A 21,388-nucleotide genomic window follows, 5' to 3' on the forward strand; every position below is an offset into this window, starting at 1 on the left:
ACCCCCCCCCCCAAAAAAAAAAAAAAATTACGTTAAATCAAAACAAAAAAAAAAAAAAAAAAAATAAATGAAAAGCAAAAATATAAATAAAACTCTATACCTATCAATAATACTGAAAGAGGCTCTAGATAAGATATTGAAATGAAGTTAAGCCTTCACACAAGTTCTATCATATCATGATTTACTTCGCCATAATTAAAGCATACTTTAAATGTTGGTGGGGGTATACTTGAAAGTATTGTGGCAAAGTAACAGTTGAAAATTAGTAGAATAATAGATAATTTTAAGCTTTTTTTTAGTCCCTCCTTATAGAATAATAAAGGTATGTTATTTTTTTGTTGCTTTTGTTGATAATCGACTTCCATCTAAATAAGTAAGGGGGTGGGGTGGGTATAACACCTAAAAATATGCAATGTAAAGCTATGGACTAGTGTAAAATACACATTCTAATGCAAAAACTTTACATGTAGACATAACCTTTTCATTTAGCACACAGTATTTGTTACTTTTCTCAATTCTTGTTTTACTCCATCCTTTTACAAAGTTCTGAGTATATTTTTCAGAGATTTTAAAATATGAAAATCAGAACAAACATTTTCTTTCTTGTAACATCTTCTTTATACTGTATCATAATATGAAAAGTTAATTGAAGACCATTTCTTTTTATGTCCCTGTAATCGAAGATTCAAGGGTATGTAGTTTTATCGTGTCCGTCTGTATGTCTGTCTGTCTATATGGCGGTCAGTTTGTCCTCAGAAACTTTAACCTTCACCGCAACTTTTCAATTATTGGAGACTTTCATATTAAACATGTGTATTCCTTGTGACAAGACGTTACCTTGGGTACCACCAATTTGACCTTTTGACCTTTACCTTGGAGTTTGTCCCATTTTACACAAAAATGCCAAAATTTTACTTTGACCATAACTTTTAAACGGTAAATACTAGTACTCTCATACTTCACATATGTATTTTTTTTTTGCATGACCTTTCATTGGATACTAAAAACTTTGACCTTTTGACTTGACCTTGGAGATTTCCGTACTTATGAAAAAAAACTTTAACCTTGGCCATAACTTTTGAACGGTAAGGATCAGGGTTTTCATACTTCACATATGGAATCCTTGTTACATCAAATATTTCATAAGAAACCATCAACTCTGACCCTTTGAGTTTGACCTACCTTTCAAAAACTTATCCTAAGCCATTACTTTTGAACAAGTAGTGCTAGGGCTTTCCTATTTTGCAATTGTATTTTTTGTGAGAAGGCCCTTCTTTTGGTACCAATAGATTTAAATTGCATTTAAGAAAAGTTTTATCCTCCCTATGTTGCCATACAGGGCATAGCTGTTTCACAAAAACATCTTTTTATATATGAGAGGAGTTGCGTATAAGAGATCGACACCCCAAAGCGTAACAGACGGACGGACGAACATCCCGACCTCTACATGTATATACCCTCCCGGTTTTCAAGCAGAGGATATAATAATTCTGCTGATTTTTTTTCTGTCAGTACGATGATTTCCACCATCGAAAAACAATGTTTTCCTAACCCTTTAGGCTCAATAAATCTTTACTCCTTTAGATTCTTAAAATAAAATATAACTTTCATTGTATAATGTTATGAGATCAACATATCATCAAGTTATTCCAAATTAGCTCAAGTGAGCATTTTGGCCAATATGCTTCTTTATCTAATTTGTTTTGTCCCCTAAAAAATTTAGCTTTTATCCAAAGAGAGTCATTTTTCTACGGGGGTCATTTTTCTTCACGTAGGTTCTGCAAATTTTTAGGGTAAGGACACTTTTTCTACGGGCAAAAGGGTCATTTTTCGACGTAGAATATTGACTGGGGGTTATTTTTCGCTGTCGAAATATGACCCCCGGTCATTATTCGATGGGGGTCATTATTCGTCTTTACAACGGACGGACATCCCGGTCTCTATATACCCTCCCGCTTTTCAAGTGGAGGATATTATATAAATATTGCATGTAGTTTAGTGTAACATTGAAAATTTTCACCCCAAGAAAACCATTGTCAACCGAGGCGCAGCCGAGGTTGACAATGGTTTTCGAGGGGTGAAAATTTTCAATGTTACACTCAACTACATGCAATATTTATTATATTATACTGAATGTTTTCTACAAATACATATATCAGTGAAACGTGCGCGCATAAATTCTGCACAGTCGCTATTTTTTGGAATATCACCTGTCGTCAAGCAATGTTGACTGTTGCTATGCAGGAGGCTTCATTATTCAGCGGGTAATAGTGTTTTTTAACAAATGCTTCTCGACGAATCAGATTCAAGTAATTTACATGAAAGTATAATATAATAATTTATCCCGCTTCAGACAAATTTGTCGATTACTGATTGGATAAAAGCTAATCACATGACGCCCTGAAATTTTCCGTATTACGTCTCCGTCGAGGCGTAATATGAAAATCGGGCACGCGATTCCGTTCGAAGCGTTGTTATTGTAAATAAAAATGGCGGCTAAGAAACAGTTTACGTAGGTAGTTTAGTTAAATTTCTTGTTACCCTAACGATATTTTATGTTGATTAAATTAATTTTTATATATTGGATTAAAACTTAATATTTTCATAATATGCACAGATATTTTTTTATATCGATAAAGGTCTTCATCGGGATAAATTCGTAATACAGTAAGTTAGTGACCAAGTACGGATTCATACAGGGTGTGAAATGGAAATCCTTACTGTGACTCTGTTACGCCTCACCCAATACGGATTTCCATTTCACACCTTGTATGAATCCGTATTAGGTCACTAACTGGCTGTGAAACTAATAATATGATACTGTTGATTTTTTCTGTCAGTACGATGATCGATTTCCACCATCGAAAAACAATGTTTACCTAACCCTTTAGGCTCGATAAATCTTTTCTCCTTTAGATTTTGAATCATCGCATTAACCTTAAAATGAAGCTATAATTGTATGTTATAAGATCAACATATCATCAATTTATTCGAAATAAGCTCAGGGGAGCATTTTGGCCAATATGCTTCTTTATCTTTTTTTTTTTGCCCCCTAAAAATTTCAGCTTTAATCCACAGGGAGTCATTTTTCTACGGGGGTCATTTTTCTTCACGTGGGTTCTGCAAATTTGTAGGGTGGTGCCACTTTTTCTACGGGCAAAAGGGTCATTTTTCTATGTCGAATTTTTCGCTGTTGAATGACCGGGGGTCATTTTTCGCTGTCGAAAAATGACCCCCGGTCATTATTCGATGGGGGTCATTATTCGTCTTTACACCGGCTGTCTATTGTGCATTGCTCCTAAATATTATTAGTTTCCTCAATTGTTCAGTCAATTGTGATACAAAGCATTAACATGCAAAGAAAAGAACAAATTATGCTCTTCATTGTCCCTGCCCATGTTGGACTTAAGAAATGGAGACGAAAACATGTAATTCTTTCAGACCATACCAGACAAACAAGAAAAGGAGGAAAATTTAGGAAGATAAAAAAACCAGATCAATCAGAATAGATAACCATATTGAAATAAGTATCTTATCGGTTCGTTTTAAAAATAAAATTGAACAAGACTTTCTTGAAATTCATCTTTAGATAAGAGGACCATTTACTACAACGCTCAAAATGCTTCCACATTAGTTTCAGAATATCTGGTCCAGTGGTTCTTGAAAAGAAGATTTTTAAAGATTTTTCCTATATATTTCAATGTAACACTTGGATTCCCTTTTGTGGCCCAACCTTACATACAGGGGTCTTCAGTTAAACAATTTTAAATCTATACTACCCCAGGATGCTTCCACAAAAGTCTAACATTATCTTGCCTTAGTGGTTCTTTAGAAGAAGATTTTTAAACGATATTTTTTATGTGTCAATGTAAATCATCCATTCCTTATTGTGTCCCTAACTCTACCCCGGGGGACATGATTTTAACTAGGGATGTCAAGGAATATTTGAATATTCATTCGAATGGAACTCGTAAATTAACTTACCTCGTCATTGGTCATTTGCAAAATTATATTGATAAAACAGACTCTGATTGCACACATAAGTACTCTGAAGTTGACATCAAGAAGATGCTTGAGTTTCTGATCGACATTATCTATGTGGTTTTTGGAGACAGGGTATTCCAACAATCTATTGGAATTCCCATGAAAATCTACTGAAAATCATTATCACGAAATTAATCAACTAAAAGTAATTTATACCCACAATTTTTTTTTTGTAATGAGAGATGACAATTTTGCTTCATCTCTTGTGTAAATTATTAAAACACACATGCGTGAAAATGTCATTGATTGAATTGAATAAAAATGATTAAAACTACATTACGTATTCAGAAACCTATATAACAATTAATTGACTGGGCTTAAAAAAAAATATCCAGTTAATGAAAAATTGACTTGTTAAACATACAGACTAGTCACATAACATAATTCTTCCTAATCACATGACAAAAAAATCAGCCCAGCCACCAATAGTATAATGGAAAAAACACTTAAAAAGCGAAAAGCTGGTGCACAAAAACGCCAGTGCACCAAATTAAACAATGAATTAATTTTTACATTCTTTGTAAGCAAACAAGTTACAAGTAAATGGTAAAATTGTAAGAATCACCAAAAAGGGTGGTGGGTGGGAAGGGTTGGCTGCTGTAAAAAACGTGGCTTTTTTTTTCAAAGAAAAATGGCTAGAGTAAATTAACCACGTGATACGTATAATACCAACTGATTGGTCCAAACTATAAAATCTAGCAGTAAATGCAAGGGACATCTGAAAGTGACAACACTGTAGTAATTTTTTAAATAGATATTTGTTCTGCGTATAATAAATTTGTAGGAAGGGTCGAACCAAAATATTCGATCAAATTTTAGATAGAAATATATGGGGAAAATCTTTTCAAGAACAGTCATATGTATGTAGAAGCATCCTCGGGAAGTGCAGAATCAAGTTTGTTCAAACATGACTCCCTCCAAGGATAGGTTCGGACCATAATAGACAAGCAAAGTCTTATCATTAGAATGTATAAGAAAAATCTTTTTCTTGGGAACAGCAAAGCCATGGTTTGTCACATTTATATGGAAGCATCCTCAAATACTAGTGTAGATTAAAGTTTTCTTTCTGGGGGAAGGACGGGACCACATTGGGCGATCAAAGTTTTACACAGAAATAATTATTTTAAAAAGTCTTTAAAAAATCTTCTTCTCAAGAACAGCAAAGCCATGATTGGTCATATTTATGTGGAAGCATCCTCGGGTAGTGTAAATTCTATTTTGTTCAAATCTTGAACCCCGAGGCCATAATGGGGGATTCAAAGTTTTTACATAGGGAAGGAAAATTTTCTTCTAGGAAAGAACCAGAATAGTAAACACATTTTTACATTGAAATATAAAAAATGATACAGAGATAAACAAAGATACAAATTAAAATAGTAGATTGGAAAGGTATAAACATTTGACCAGTGAGGCGATGGAGTTAAAGATTAAAAAAGAAAAGTCTGAACGCATTTAGAGTTCAGCATCAGAAAATATTAATGCAAAGGTTCTGTTTTTCAAACATGTTTGCCCTTGAACATTACATGCGGGGCCACAATTGGGAATCCTAATTTTACATTGAAATAAAAAGGGTAAAAAAATCTCCCCAAGAACCACTGGACCAGGAAAGTTGAAACTCAGGTGGAAGATCCAGAGCTATATATAGGAGATTCGAAATTGTCAAACCATGACCTTTGGGTAGGGCGGGCGAAGATAGGTAATCAAATTTTTACATTGTAATATATAGATCAAAAATCGTTTCGGCGAAGTAAGGATTCTTAATTGTTCAAATCATGATCCAGGGGTAGGGCATAGCCACATTAGGGTGAAAATCTAAAGATCGTTTTTAGAACAGCAGAGCTGTAATTGGTCATACGAGGGTTGATCCAAAAGTAATGTCACAGTGTCCATATTTTTTTTATATTTGGCGTCATATCATCAAATATTAGATACCAAAAGATGCACAAATATAAATCTAATTAACATTGAAATTTTCATTTAATGTTTATTTGAGTCTATTTTATTGATGTTTAAAACATGGGGCATAGGGGGTGTCGCCGCGTCACAAATGAACGTCACGTTTTTAAGTGCATTTTTTTCTTAAAATGAAAAAGACAAACACATTAGAAAGATTCTAAAAAGCGCCTAATATATTCCATTTTTTAAAAGACATAATTCACGTCATTTTCTAATTAATTCACGTCATTTTCTAATCTTTAATTGAAAATTAAATGACGGCATTGGTATTTGTGATCATCAACATTGTTGTTTTACGCTGTTGAATTGAAAAAGGGAATTGTCGAAATGGGAAGAAAAACGCCTTGACTAGCTGTAATGCATTTTTGCTTCAAACTGGGAATCGTCACTGGCGACAGGTACGTTGATTAATCAGACACACTGAAAAAAAATGTAAATAAGAGACTTCTTTATAGATGGTTTCAGCAATTTTGGGCGGGTGAAGGGTCATTGAATGACTAGCAGAGGACAAGAAGACCGAAAGATAGGAAGTCGAACGGAAACGTTTAATGGTGTCTCCTTGAAAATTGTCAAAAAAGACAGACGGAAAGAGTGACATGTGAATTTTTAAGTTTGTCTTATGCTACTGTTAAAAATATTTTGACAGAGGGCTTAATTATGAAAAGAGGGAGCGTATGATGGGTACCAAGAATTCTTAAAGAAAGTGATTGAAATTGGTGAAAGTGTTTGCACATCTCAAATATTTTTAATGAAACGATGGGAAAATGCTTAAAAGTATAACGGCGGTATCCGTCATATGACGTTATATTTAGATGCGGCGACTCCCATAAACGCACTTTGTTTATAATCCGATATTTTGGAAAGTATACATCATATTCCTTTGAATTTTTCAGGTCTGATTTGAAATAAATGCAGCTTTCATTATTTATAATTTTGTTGTTTTACGTCGATTGGTAGCAATTTTATCAAAGTTGTGACATTACTTTTGGATCAACCCTCGTATTAGTAAGGAAATTTTCATGTCCTGATGATATAAATTCCGATAGCTGTCTGCTCAAAAGAATGTATATGTACATCTGAATCCTAACTTTTATAATGTAAACTTGTATTTTTTTCAAACAGAGCAGGATTGCTGGAACATTTTACAGAAAAAGCCGAGTCTGCAAGGACACGACGGGGTTTATCAACTTAATATTACATCTAAGACAAAGCTTGCGTACTGTGATATGACAACAGAAGGGGGAGGTTGGACGGTATGTTTAATTAATCACGTGTTCTACAAATACTACATCTACTTTCCTGTTACTGTAAGGAGATTTGCAGGTTTTTTCTCCAATATTGTTTCTCGATTGTGAAGTTTTCTAACTGAAACCTACGTCACGTAAAATGTTTCAGAGTATACAAAGAAGACAAGACGGTTCTACAGATTTTTACAGGACGTGGTTAGAATATAAACAAGGGTTTGGAGATCCTTCTAAAAACTACTGGATTGGTAAGTTTAATTTATGTAAATTAGAGGGTAAAAAATAGTGTTTCATCTTAATACAAACATATTACAGTATGAAGAATGTACAATTATCAAAATAAGTTAATTTTGATTATTAATTCAAGCACATACATTCCTAACGTAATAGTGCTGATCTTTTGCGCCTTTCGATTGAATAAACTGAGTTCTATTTATATTCAGAATAAATATATGCCATTCAATAATTCTATTATTTTTGGGTATCATGTAGTTATTAAGAACCACAAAGAGGGGAGATTTGGAGGGTAATCGTGATCAAAACCCAAATTGTAAGTTTTTTAATCTAAATTTGCAATCGTATCAGTTAAAGGTCAAGTATAATATTTCTGTGAAAATTCATAATTATTCATTATTTTCAGCCTCTGAAACAATATAAATGACATTCTGAGGTCTATTTATTTTTTTGTCACCAATTTCCATCACTAATAGTCGTTTAAACTTACCTGTGTGACAAGTGGATCATTTATTGTAAATCGCTTATCTCCCTTGTTGCGTGACGTCATCAGAGACAACGTTAAATAGGAAGTACATGCTATTTTGTCGTGTTTGGAACGTATTGTTTGCGAGATGTTGCCATGTGGGCTTTTAACTGTACCAATAAATCGGAACAAGACTTGAGTATATATTTAAATTCTTACGCACCTGAAATTGAGGGAAATATGGACATTCACTTTTAAAAGAGATGTCTTTGAGCCCAATAAACACTAAACACTATAAAAATATAAGCGACTTTTTACATAGACCAGTTTAGGCTACATTTTAATTAATTATAAAATTATATCACGAATTACTTGTTTTTATTTCAGATTTAAATCGCATTTTACAATTTGTCAGTTTAGGTATTTATAGACGCAATACTGTTTTGAGGAAAAAGTTTTTTTTTTTATTCTTGTTACAGTACTCAACAAGATCAGAAACCTGACGATTGGTTCATGTACTTTGCTCCCCCCCCCTACACACACACTGAAAATAAAAATAAGTAAAATATACATGAATTCCTTGTCCGTCATACCAATACTTCGATATTTTATGTTTTCCGCTTTTGTCAAGTTTTTATAGATATTGACCCTTTACATTAGAGTATGCACTCGGTATATATATATAGTATACATGACTGAACATTAAGCGGCGCGTTGTTAAAAGTACATGTATTTCTGCGTAAACCTCTAACATCCTGGAGTAAAATAAAAAATACTTGCAATTTTCAAATACATATACTGTGAAGAAACAATCTCTAAAACTTGACTGACAAAAAAAGGAAGGTGTGGTATCATAGACAAGGAATTTATTATCTGCCAAGTTATCGTGTCAAAAAAAAAATCGCAGTTGGGATGGGGTATGCTGCGGTATGTCCCGGAACACCCCCCTCTAAATCGGCGCATGATATCAGTCTCAGAAAATACTTACTCAAGAATGTGTTCATTTACTTCCAGTTGTCCCTTTTCTACAAAATGTTTATATTAAAATTGTTTGCATTACATATTTATTCAAACAATAAAATCTCAGTGTTTATGCACGCAAGTGATTGTTCCTCAATTTTCTGCCCGCAGTTTTGTTTTCCTCCAGCACTTATTTTCTGTTATGCTGGCTTGACATAGTTACCACAAGAGCATATGAAATCAGAATGCATACTCAGTATGGTTTTGTTTTCTTTTTTCTAAACTAAATAAGGGTGAAATAATCTATATTAAAATATTTTTAGAATGAAAGCGCTATGTGACAAAGATTTTCAGGCCTGTATGAAGCAATTAATATCCATTGAGGGGGACAACAAAGAAATGTAACTTCGGGAGGGGGGGGGAATAAAAATAACTTGTTACGCATAAATTAAAAAGGTTCCAGACAAATGTTTAGTTACCACATGTGCTTAGGGACGGGGAAAATTCATATTTTTGATACTAAAACAGAACGTTTTGTTTTAGTATAAGAAGGTATGAATTTATAAAAGGCTAATACTAGCCTTCTTTCCCCTTAAATTTTGGATTTTTCGGTCATAATACTTTATGAATATATCATAGAAAATATTATTTTAAAGTAAATAAACCCACTGGGGTACGGAACAACCGAGGGGGGGGTTCCAAGTACCTGTGATAGCTACATCTTCGGATTCCCGCGATGATATATATCCATCCTATTTTTAGCATAAAGGACTCAGTCAAGGTCACAAGGTCAAAGACTTGGTGTCATTTGAAAGAACTTATGTATTAGAGTATGTTTTCCGAATATGAAGTTTCTTTCTCCTTTAGTTCAAAAGTTATGGAGAAAGATCGAAAAAGTTTTTTTTAGCATATAGGTCACAGTCAAAGTCACAAGGTGTCTGTCCTGATATCATTTGAAAGAGCTTAATAAGTGGAGTATGTATACTAAGTATATGAAGTCTCTATCTCTCATGGTTCAAAAGTTATGGCGAAGGTTAAAGTTTACAACAGAAAGACAGACAAACAGACAGGACAAAAACAATATTCGCCCAGGATCTATCGATCCAGGCGCATAAAACAATTCACAAGTCTACACGTTTGTCGAATATTGTCGAGAAACTATGAAGGGTAATCAGTGCCATAATATAATATGATATATGCATGTTTCATAGGAAATGACGCAATCTATATGAGGTGACAATGAACAAAGAATCTACAGTGTCATAATATAATACACTATAAGAGTTTTTATATTTGTTTCAAAGGGAATGACGCAATTTATGAGCTGACAAAGAACAAAGACCAGGAACTCCGGGTTGAGCTACAAAGATTTAATGGCGTTAAAGCATACGCTCACTTTTCCACATTTTATATCACTGATGAGGATAGTAAATACAATCTGAGTGTGTCAGGGTATAATGGAACAGCAGGTAAGTTTATTTATATTATATATTTATATATAACATTTGTACATGAAATAATTTTACATAATAAAATATTCTGAAAAAATTCTTAATCTGATCTGAACTAATTTCATTTAAATGAAAAGGAACCATACATGGTATTTATGTTACTTTTTATGGAAAATAAGACACTATGTGAAATTTTATTTATTCAATACAATATTTAAAATCTGGAGTTGAATTTTTGAACCCACGCATTCTTTAATTTTTCTCTTTGCCCGAGATTAGCACATACCGTTTTATGGTTAGTTCGACTTTTCCACTCGGCGAGTGGAGTTTGGGCGCTGTTTACGGAGATTAAAGAAAACAAAGACAAGCAAGCCATATATGGTTGTGTAGATAAATTATCGTAGATGACATAGGTATAAACAGTTTGCCATTGCCATTTCTCTGAAAGTGTAAATGAGCACGATTCTAAGGGAGAGGGTACTCCATGTAATTTGGAATTAGATACCTTGTTTTATTATTATACTATGGGTTAAATTTTATTCCCGAAACAAGTGCCGTGTGTAGAATGTATTCCCTAATATTCACAATTCAAATGTATTTAGAGAGATGCAAATATTGTTAGCTTTCAACATCATAATGATGTATTTGGACAAGTTTTCGTATAATTTCCATTATAAAATCAAAAATATAAAGGACTTTATTCTAGTATTTGCCCCCAAAATCAAACCTTGACGAGGAAATATATAATTATGTCCTAAAACAGGGGTATATCTGCAGACTTCAAAGCATTAAATATTTTAAAAAGAAATGACTTTATATGATGTCAGGAAAATGACATGTCATGAATTAAAAATTACTATGATTTCTTCAGAAAAAGATATATATTACTTCGTTATCAAAGACCTATATATAATAAACAAATGCTAAGTATTTAAGTTTAATGTTTTATTCGAGTTGGCAGGTATTGTCCACAGTGGTCTACACAACAGTGGGACAGCCGGCAAAATGGCATACCCCCAACATGAACATAAGTTGTGCCCTCCCTGACGGGAAAAGTAGCACGCTGGGTTGACCTCAATCGTGCTACGGACACATTTCAACACAAATTGTCTTTTAATTATATTATTTTGCTTTAGATTTACATTATATAAGATTTAATTTTCAAAGTCAACATCACATATATCAACATCAACCATCACATATATCAACATCAACCACAAAAAGTCAACAAAATCAACAGTTCAATGGTTAAATTGAAGGTGACGATTTCGCCACATGGGCACCGTAGGTGCCCACCGCCACCTGGTGGGGGTAGGCAACTTCAATTTAACCACCCACCATGGACTCCTAGCCTACTCAAAACCCTCAGCAACCCATCCATCGTAAACATCACTTTCTCTCATTTCCAACCCACTGTAGATTTATGCTGCATTAAAATAAATCTGGTAACCCTTCAAATTTACAGTGCCTTACCCCCCCCCCCCCTTTTCCCTGATTTTATATCTTTAAGTTGTATTGCTTTGGGTCTCTATTTCTATTACTAATATCCAGCTATTTTACTCAGTCAGAAAGAAAGAACTAACTGGGCTAATGTAAGAAAATAAAGTAGAAAAATATGTCTTATCTAGATTTATCCCCCTTTTTTTAATTTATTGGTTTATTCATTTGAATTTTATTTCTTATTCATTTTTAGGTCATTTGAAATAAAAAAATTTGTAATATACTTTCCTGCAAAGATTACAAACAAGATGAATGAGCACCTATACTCTCTACCCCCCCCCCCCCTTTCAGGATGATTAAGTTGTTCCTGTATTGTAGACAATAATTTTAAGTGTTCACATTCCCACTCTGTCAAGTGCAGAACATGTTTTGTGATATTTTGTAATGTATCTTGCCAGTTCTGAAGAAATGAGCTTATCTAAGTACTACTTATTTTTTAAACCAAGCTCTTCTGAAGACCATGTAAAATTGATTAAATCTTGTATATACTATTTACCTTTGAAGCCAAGAAACACAATAGGGTACTTTGTATTTACCCCTAAGCATTAATTTGTCAATGTAGATGGACTGCACAAGACATGTAAGGCACATATGACTAAAACCTTTATTCTAAATCCCATTCCAGCTGATACTCTATCAAAAAGGCATGATCTAACTACACCTTAAGCTTCCTACTTTGGGAATTTTGGGGAGGGACCCCCCCCCCTTTCCTCCTGCAAAAATATGCTGTGGAATGGGTTATTAAAAATATAGACTTATAATTCTTTTTAAGGCTGTAAAAAAAAATAGCTTTATGATAGAGAGCATGAAAATTAATATGCTAAGTTAGTGTAAACCTATCCTTTCTATAACACCCTAAAATGCTGTCGAAGTTTATCTAATCTTAGCACTATGAAACGTTAACTCCTACTCACTTGTGGATTTGTATTTGTATCCCCTAGCTAACCTATATTTTACTCCAGCATGCTAGAGATTCACGACGAGATACTTTTGGCTTGGCTCCGAGGTACATAAGGAGCGTTAACCGAGGCTCTTATACATGTAGGAGTAACCTGTATTTGTACCCATTAGCTAATGCATGGATGTAAACTACATTTACATATGCAATTATGCACCGACTAATGCATCTTAATCCCATATGAGATTAATGTGTAAACAGAAAATAATTCAGCTAACTGCTCACATGAGGGATAAACACATACCATATTACATGCGAATGGCAACTGGGTTTGAACTGATATTTTCAATGAAGAAATGCCCCTAAGATATGCATATGTGTAAGCTAACAGTAAGCGCCTACTATTAAAAAGAAAATATTGTAGGGAATGGATCAGATTATAATCTAGCCTGTGGTACAATATGTATCTAACCCCCCCCCCCCCCCCCCACCCCGAATTTGTATCTCTATGCTGTTTGGAAATCTCGCCTTATGTAGTTCTTTCATCTCATTTATTTATTTATTTTTTAAATCTTCTAATTCCACATTAATAAAACCAGTTACCTAAACAATTTATCCTTTATGAGTTTAAAATCTGTGAATATAGAATTTTAACTGAAGCAAGTTTTATCTGTGTAAAAATAGCAAATCTTTTGTATCTAATAACTTTGAGACACAGCAAAAACCAACACTGACAAAAATTTAAGCCCCATTTTAAACCTTATACTGGAAGTCTCATTATAAACCTCTCTATTTTATTTATTTGTTGACTTATTTATTATTATGACCATTTATACAGCATATGCCATAAGGAAAATACATAGAAAGATCAGCACTGCGAGCCTTATTCAAATGAGCCTGCATTGACTTTAGCACCTAAAAACTCTGTAATATGTCCCTCATCCCTTTGCAAAACTGAATTACTTGATTAAAACTGGTAAAAGTTCAGGGACTTGAAGTTGCATTTCCTATTTTGAGGTTCACTTTCCCTGATGAGAAAGATAACTCAAAGGAATAAATGTTAATTTACTAATAATTTTGACAAGATTAGCCTATAAATTATTATTTATTTTATAGTCTTTTATTTGTAGAATTATATTTAAATACCTAAAGATTTTCCTCTTGTATAAGTCTTAAAGAACATTGTCAGGAAATAAAAGCCCGTGCTGAAATTATTCTCTGTGTGAATTATGACATTTGTGAATTAGTCTATATGATAAATTTAGTAAAATAAGTTAACTTAAGATGGTACAAAACTTTTCATTTACTAAACACAACTATATAAAATACAAGGCCTTTATGCAGTTAAGGGGTGAGAAGTCATTAAATGTATGTGTCTTTATTGTGTTATCATGATATCATCAAACCTACTCAAATAAGGTACAGGCCCTGTTAGAAAAATTCATAATTATGTTCATATACACTGAAGACGGCTTCCAAATGAACAAACAGCCTGACCTTCATTTATTTCCTTTATATATAACTTTAACCAAACCAACGAAATGTCAACACAGAATTTATATGTGAAACAAGCCTTTGACCCCCTCTTACTTAATCTGAACACTTATATATACATATATTAACCAGCAAAATAATAGCTAGACTTGCTAGATAATAGATATCTACATGTACTTCATTAAAATAAAATTCGGGGAATCCTATCTTTATCAACTAGTGAACCATTGAGGCCCTAAATTACTATGCACACATTGTTATTGTTCTGAAGTTGTCCTCCTTGTCACCCCCTAAGAGAAGAGATATCCGAATAGATGAGGATGCTGCTGGTCCTAATATAACTATTAATATGTAGATTTGACAGACAATGTACAATTCAACTCGGGTGCATAGAACCTATGCCCCCAGCTTTTACAGCCTGAATTGTTCATTGCAATGCTTCCATCCAACTGAATTTTTTTTTTTTTTTTTTTTTTTTTTTACTCAAAATCTATTTAGTCATCATTCGTATTTACTTACCTTGAGTTTTGTCATAGCATGTGTACATGTACAACTGTAAATATGTATAAACAAATACACATCTTAATCTTATTTCATGTTAAATTCATATACATAAAAATGCATTAATTGTAATATAACATTCCAAAGCACCACAATTTGTTCTTTATTTTACTTCGAATTATTTTATTTCACAATTGATTACTGCCTTTGTTGCAATTCCATACCTTTCATGCCTCTCTTTGGACCATTGTTAAAGTTGAATGGCCTTGATTGAAAATTTATATCCTTTAATTAGAGTTCTGTTCCTATGTGAATCAGGGTAAATAACATTTCTAAAGACATGATACAATAGCGTTATCAAACTTTAATTTATTCTCAATCTGTATGTTTTCTATTTATTCACTGTTTTAAGGCAAATTTTTTTTTTTTTTTTTTTTTTTTTTTTTAAATGTCACAAAATATTTTGAATAAACTGATAAATACAACAAGCCACAAGTTACAAAACCATACTCATATTGTAAGAATTATAACTATGTACATATTCCCATTTCTAAACCCCCTAAAGATAGGCCAAGGGATCTATGTAAGTATCTAAATATAGGCTACCATGTGTACGGATGTTTGACCAATGACCTTGAATAACATGGACCGAATAAAGTTGAAGTTCAGACCTATTTTTAGATTAGCTCATTTTGTTTAAATAATATTTCACTAAGTACGCTTTTCTTCATTCAAAATATACTGATGAAGTTGGTTATTATTACCATACTTGTATATCTTGTACCATGTGCCAGTGTTTAAAGTATGGACGGGAGGCAAATCGATCTGTTTCAATCCAATGAAATATTTGCCATCGAGCAATATCAATGTTGATAAGATAATCCATGTTAATTCTTTGACTGAAACTTAACTTTAAAACTGGAAATTATGATAAAATATTTCATAATACAGAAAAATAAATCGGATACTTTCATCACCCACCTTTCACTTTCATTGATGCATAGAAAAGGGGAGATAACCCGTAAACCTAGTGACTACGTACTGACACTGTATGAATGGATTTAAGGAATTCACTAAGTTATTTAAACTTGTTTCCAATCCTTTTGATTGATATCAATAAACTACGTTCAAAACAATGGATAAACAAATTCCGGCTTATCTCATTTACTCGATTTTTCACAAAAAGGAAGGTGAATGATGACATATAATTAAAGGATATGGAGCTTTGATAACGACGCATATTGTGAGATGAACTCAAATATGCGGTAATATTTTGAGTAAAAGTCACCGAGCGCAGGTCTGCTCAAGCTAAAGATTTTTATATAATGTGTAGAATGATAATATCAATGAAATACTAGTATGTAACAATTGTTCTTGAGCAGACCTGCGCTTTATAAATTTTATTGCTAAAATTGTTAACAATTTGGCCATTTTATCCTCTTTCTGAAAAATTACAATATCCGACAAGTTTTTGAGGTCATAATTTTTTTTATGATAAGAACAATAATCGGCAATTACCTACTTTGAAGCTGTTTTGTTACTTGATATTTCTCATGCAATTTATTCAATTCAGCAAATTTTAAAAAGACTTTTGTTGGGCCAAAGAAATTTGCAATATGCTGCATACTCGTATAGCTCTTTTCGAATTTTTAAATCTGATACATGCAGAACTTATATTTTTTTTCAGCTTACATCTTTAAAAATATATGGTAACATGTGTTGTGTACATGTAACGGTATTTTGCAATTATTGATTAATTTAAACTAAATTCAGTGAAAATAAATGCAGTTTTCTAACCTTGAACCATTAAAATTGTGAGGTTGGAAAATGCCTGAAAGTAATGGTTTATCACTCAAGGTCTATTCTATTAATTATGTGTAATTTATCATATTTATTCCTGCATTTTTCAATAGAAAGTATACTTATTGTTTTATTTTGACTAAGAGGTTTCGATGTTTTAAATTTTATAATGCAAATGCATTATATGAATATTAAAAAAAAGGAAACTGCGTCAGTAAGCAATTTTAGTTTTTAAATTTATCAATTATGAAAATTTCATCGGGTCTTTTGTAGGAATAAAACTCAAACACTGGGTTCGACAGGAATATTAATGTACTTATAGGAAAATAAACCTACGAAGTAAAAATCAAACACGCTCTCACAACACAAGACACATAAGACAAACACTTTATATTTGAGAACAGACATTACCAACACATAGATTATATGATTATTCGCTGGCAGGACTAATAAATGAAAGTGAAATATAAAGTACGTTTACAAAATAATTATAATAAAGGTAAACTGAAAGCTTACTAGGAATTCAGTTCAATACATTCCAAGTAAATTCTTTGAGGAATACTTAGAACTAAAGGCCCTTTCACAATTGGCGCACGATTAGAAGTGACAAAACATTCGCGCGACCGAAAAACTTTTATTTGGATTGTAAACTGTTGCTGAAATAATCGCATATGAAAAAGTATTCGTACGAAATTCACATGATCTAAAGTGACCGTTGTGCATTAAACCCTACGATACATCTTGCGACTATATGCGACTGTTGTAAAATAAAAAGCGAGTGTTGTAAGATAATGCAAAAAGATCGCGCGAGTGGTTAGGTGATCGAGCGATTGACCGTGCACCAATGCGATTGGACGTAAGGCGCTCGTGCTATCATGCGTTTCATGGTACGAATGATCGTGCGAGTGAGAAGGGGAATATATATATATATATATATATATATATATATATATATATATATATATATATATATATATATATATATATATATATATATATATATGTATATATGCATATATATATATATATATATATATATATATATATATATATATATATATATATATATATATATATATATATATATATATATATATATATATATATGGAAAGCACAGAGAAATTCACTTTTACAAGGATACTCACTTACCCCAGCCCGGGGTTGAACTCTTGACCTACGGAATCTGTCTCCTAGTAGTGCAGAACAGCGCGTTCGACCGCTCGGCTATCTAGGCAAGTTAAAAACTTGCCTTCGATGCCGATGGAATTCTCACAACGCTGCCCTACACTACACGGTCATTGAGAATGGAAGTGAGATACAGTTATTTGGACATTAGTTTTTAGAGGATCGTTACCAATACATGTTGTGATGAAATTAATTTTATTTATAAAGCACAAATTACAACAACTCTTAAACTAATATAACTGCCCTAAGTGAAGAAATATTAATATAGAAAGTACAGAGAAAAATCACTTTTACAAGGATACTCACTTCCACCCCAGCCCGGAGTTGAACTATATATATATATATATATATATATATATATATATATATATATATATATATATATATATATATATATATATATATATATTTATAACTCAACTATACAACTCACTATATATATATATATATATATATATATATATATATATATATATATATATATATATATATATATATATATATATATATATATATATATATATATATATATATATAGCACATTTTACAACAACTTTTGAACTAACATAACTGCCCTAAGTGAAGAAATATTAATATAGAAAGCACAAACAACTTCACTTTAACATGGATACCCACTTCCGCCCCAGCCCAGGGTTGAACTCTCGACCTTCGGAATCTGTCTCCTAGCAATGCAGGAACAGCGCGCTAGACCGCTTGGCTATCTAGGCAAGTCAAAAAACTTGCTTTCGATGCCGATGGAATGATGGCTTGGGACACCTCTGGGATGTACTGGAGGTTCTTGTAGCTGTTTCATGTCACTAAATACCTGATAATAATAACCATCTTTGGCCTAAGTGCTAGTGGTCGTCTGTAACGTTCACTTGTTTTGGATTCTTGGAGTAATGCGCTACAGTAGCACATGGAACATGACTGGTGGCATTATCACATTCTCATGTAGTTCAAAAAATCCCCTTCGCACTCCCTCTCTATCTCCGTCATCAATACCGTATAACGGGTATTTTCTGCGGTTGTCCAATTTTTGCGGAATTTTGCGGATGGAACATATCCGCAAAAATTAAAATCGCAAAATATTTTAAATATGACTTCAATTATTTTATATAGCAAGTATAATAAGTGGTGCTTCTGCAAACTCAAGCATGGACTCGTCTTCGTTAGCGAGAAAATTCGGTCGATATCGTAACTCCGATAGCAGTTGGGCAGTTTTTCTTTCGATCTTTTTTTCCATTTTTCAATCCTGTGAATTGTCTTGAGACTGTGATTAAAAAAACTGCTTGTGTTTACAACATGGCTTGATGGATTGACCCGTGAATTTCATTCAATTCAGACAACTGACAGTATTAGTAACGCCTCAACGCAATGTGACACATGTGATTTTTGGGGTGGTTGATTATACAACTGTTTGTTTTAGCATAGGAAAATCCCGATTTAATTTTGATAGCACTTAATTTTAAGTGTACAGGTATTTTAGATTATGGCTTGGGGGATTAATTATCATTATATTTATATTTATTTAAATTATTTTGATCATTTAAACTTAAAGTCTGCGGTGTTAGAATAATTAGATTTTAAATGCTGTTTGAGTGGATTAGTAATGTTACAACAATAATTATTTTCATTTGGGACTAGGCATAATTTTACAAAGAATTACTAAAAGCAAGTAGTTTAATCAAGTTAAATAGTGTATTACCTGTTCTCATGCACCTTTTAAACATGTGCCTGGATGAATTTACAAAACGTAATAATGGCAGTGTTGTAATAAATCTTAGAGTTTGATGATCCTATACTTTACCCCGTAAATAATTTTTTGCGGTATAGTGCAACCGCAGAAATTGAAAACGCAAAAATTAATTTGGTTCCTTTCAGGGGTTAAATCGCAAAAATTTCCAATCGCAGAAAATACCCGTTATACGGCATTTCATACTGGCCAAATAACATGCGCCTCTCAACCCATGGCTTGACCCACCAACCTATGTCTTCCTTGTCGTTGTTGACGATGAATAATAACGCCTGCACGACCATATGTCTTTGCTGGATTACTTGGAGTTGATGCGCAGACGTCAAAGAAGTATTGGTGAAGAAACATTCATGGTCAATTGTGGTGTGAAACAGAGATGCTTATACAGGGTTTACATATACTAGAAGCACATGAAGCAAGGCATGGGAAATTGAAGCTGATAAATTTTGCATAGTAAAACGTAAACATATTTGGTCTACTTACATTTATTCCTGGATACTTGAAACCATAGAAACTATGGAAACTTATTCAACTTTTCTGCGCACGCGTACAATGGGATGGAGGAAGTATTGAGCAATATTTTCGATCTGGGGCACACTAAAATTATTTTTACTTTTATTTTTAATGTTTTTCTTCTAAAAAATAGAATTTTTAGGTTTTAAACAAGTAATTTTCTGAAACCTAATACATTTAGGAATTGACCAAAATTAACAAGCGTCATACAAAATCTACATTTGTCAATTTTCCCATTTGTGCGTTACAGTGCCGCTTTAATTGGCAATGCGCGCCAATTGTAAGAACAAATTAAAATATAACATCTGTGACATGTTGTTACATATCTCGACAATACTCATTCCAGAAAATACAAGGAGTGTATGATTATGTTGTTTTAGTTAATATTGAAATCAATTTTTTAATCCATATTGAAATCTGTATTTCAAAAGCGAACATTATTTCAATAGTGGTTGCAACCTACGGTCGTCATTGAAAGGAATCTCACCCACTATTGAAATAATTCTTTCAATTGTGGTCGTATTTCAATAGTGGTTACTACCTATGTTTGTTATTGAAATGCCCCCCTCAACCACTATTATTAAAATAATTATTTCAATAATGGTTACTATCTGTGTTCAATTTGTTATTGAAATGCACTCTCAACCACTATTGAAATAATTATTACAATAGTGATAGTTTATTCAATAGCGGTTACTACCTGTTTTTGTTATTGAAATTCACTCTCAACCACTTTTGAAATAATTTCAATATAGGTCGTTATTTCAATAGCGGTTGCAACAGTTGTTCATGATTTTTTTTTCTCTCTGTTTTATTGATAGGCAATGTACTCTGTTTTAGGTGACGGTTTGTATTATCACAATGGATGTAAATTTAGCACTAAGGATCAGGACAATGATAAGAGTAATACTAGACACTGTGCTACAGAATATCACGGAGGCTGGTGGTACAAATTCTGTTACATTGCAAACCTGAACGGACTGTACGCACAATCTGCCATTCAAAATAATTCGACAAATCCTGTATGGAATACCTTCATATATGGAGAAGCGCTGCAAAAGACTGGAATGATGATCAGGCACAAAAACTAGAGTTAACGTTGGTTAAGTCATGTCATTTCTATGATGATTTTGATATTTACTTTTATTAAACAGATAGTATTAGCAACTTTATGTCATTTACTATTCTCAGTACTTTACATTTATTTATACTCCTTTTCTAATAATAGACAGCTAGATATTATGATCTCTCTCAGAACTTTATCTTTAATATTTGTTTATTTTTCAAATATTTGACATCTTATACAGTTTGTTCCTAAATATTAAAGCTAATATAATGTATATATAATGTAAATATTGAAGAATTTTATCTTTTTATAAAGTCAA

The 21,388-nt window shown here is 32.7% G+C and overlaps 1 long non-coding RNA gene across 1 annotated transcript; it reads left to right on the forward strand.

Moving 5' to 3' along the window:
• The first annotated feature begins 7,413 nt into the window (after positions 1-7,413).
• On the forward strand, positions 7,414-21,083 carry LOC134241777 (uncharacterized). The gene is made up of 3 exons (XR_009986731.1): positions 7,414-7,492; positions 10,209-10,373; positions 20,844-21,083. It is a non-coding gene; the product is annotated as an uncharacterized LOC134241777 (long non-coding RNA).
• Positions 21,084-21,388: the final 305 nt, after the last annotated feature.

Source organism: Saccostrea cucullata, unplaced genomic scaffold (genome assembly GCF_032062105.1).
Source record: "Saccostrea cucullata isolate Sc308-1 unplaced genomic scaffold, CSIRO_AGI_Scuc_v1 ctg2699, whole genome shotgun sequence".
Taxonomy (NCBI): Eukaryota; Metazoa; Mollusca; class Bivalvia; order Ostreida; family Ostreidae; genus Saccostrea; species Saccostrea cuccullata.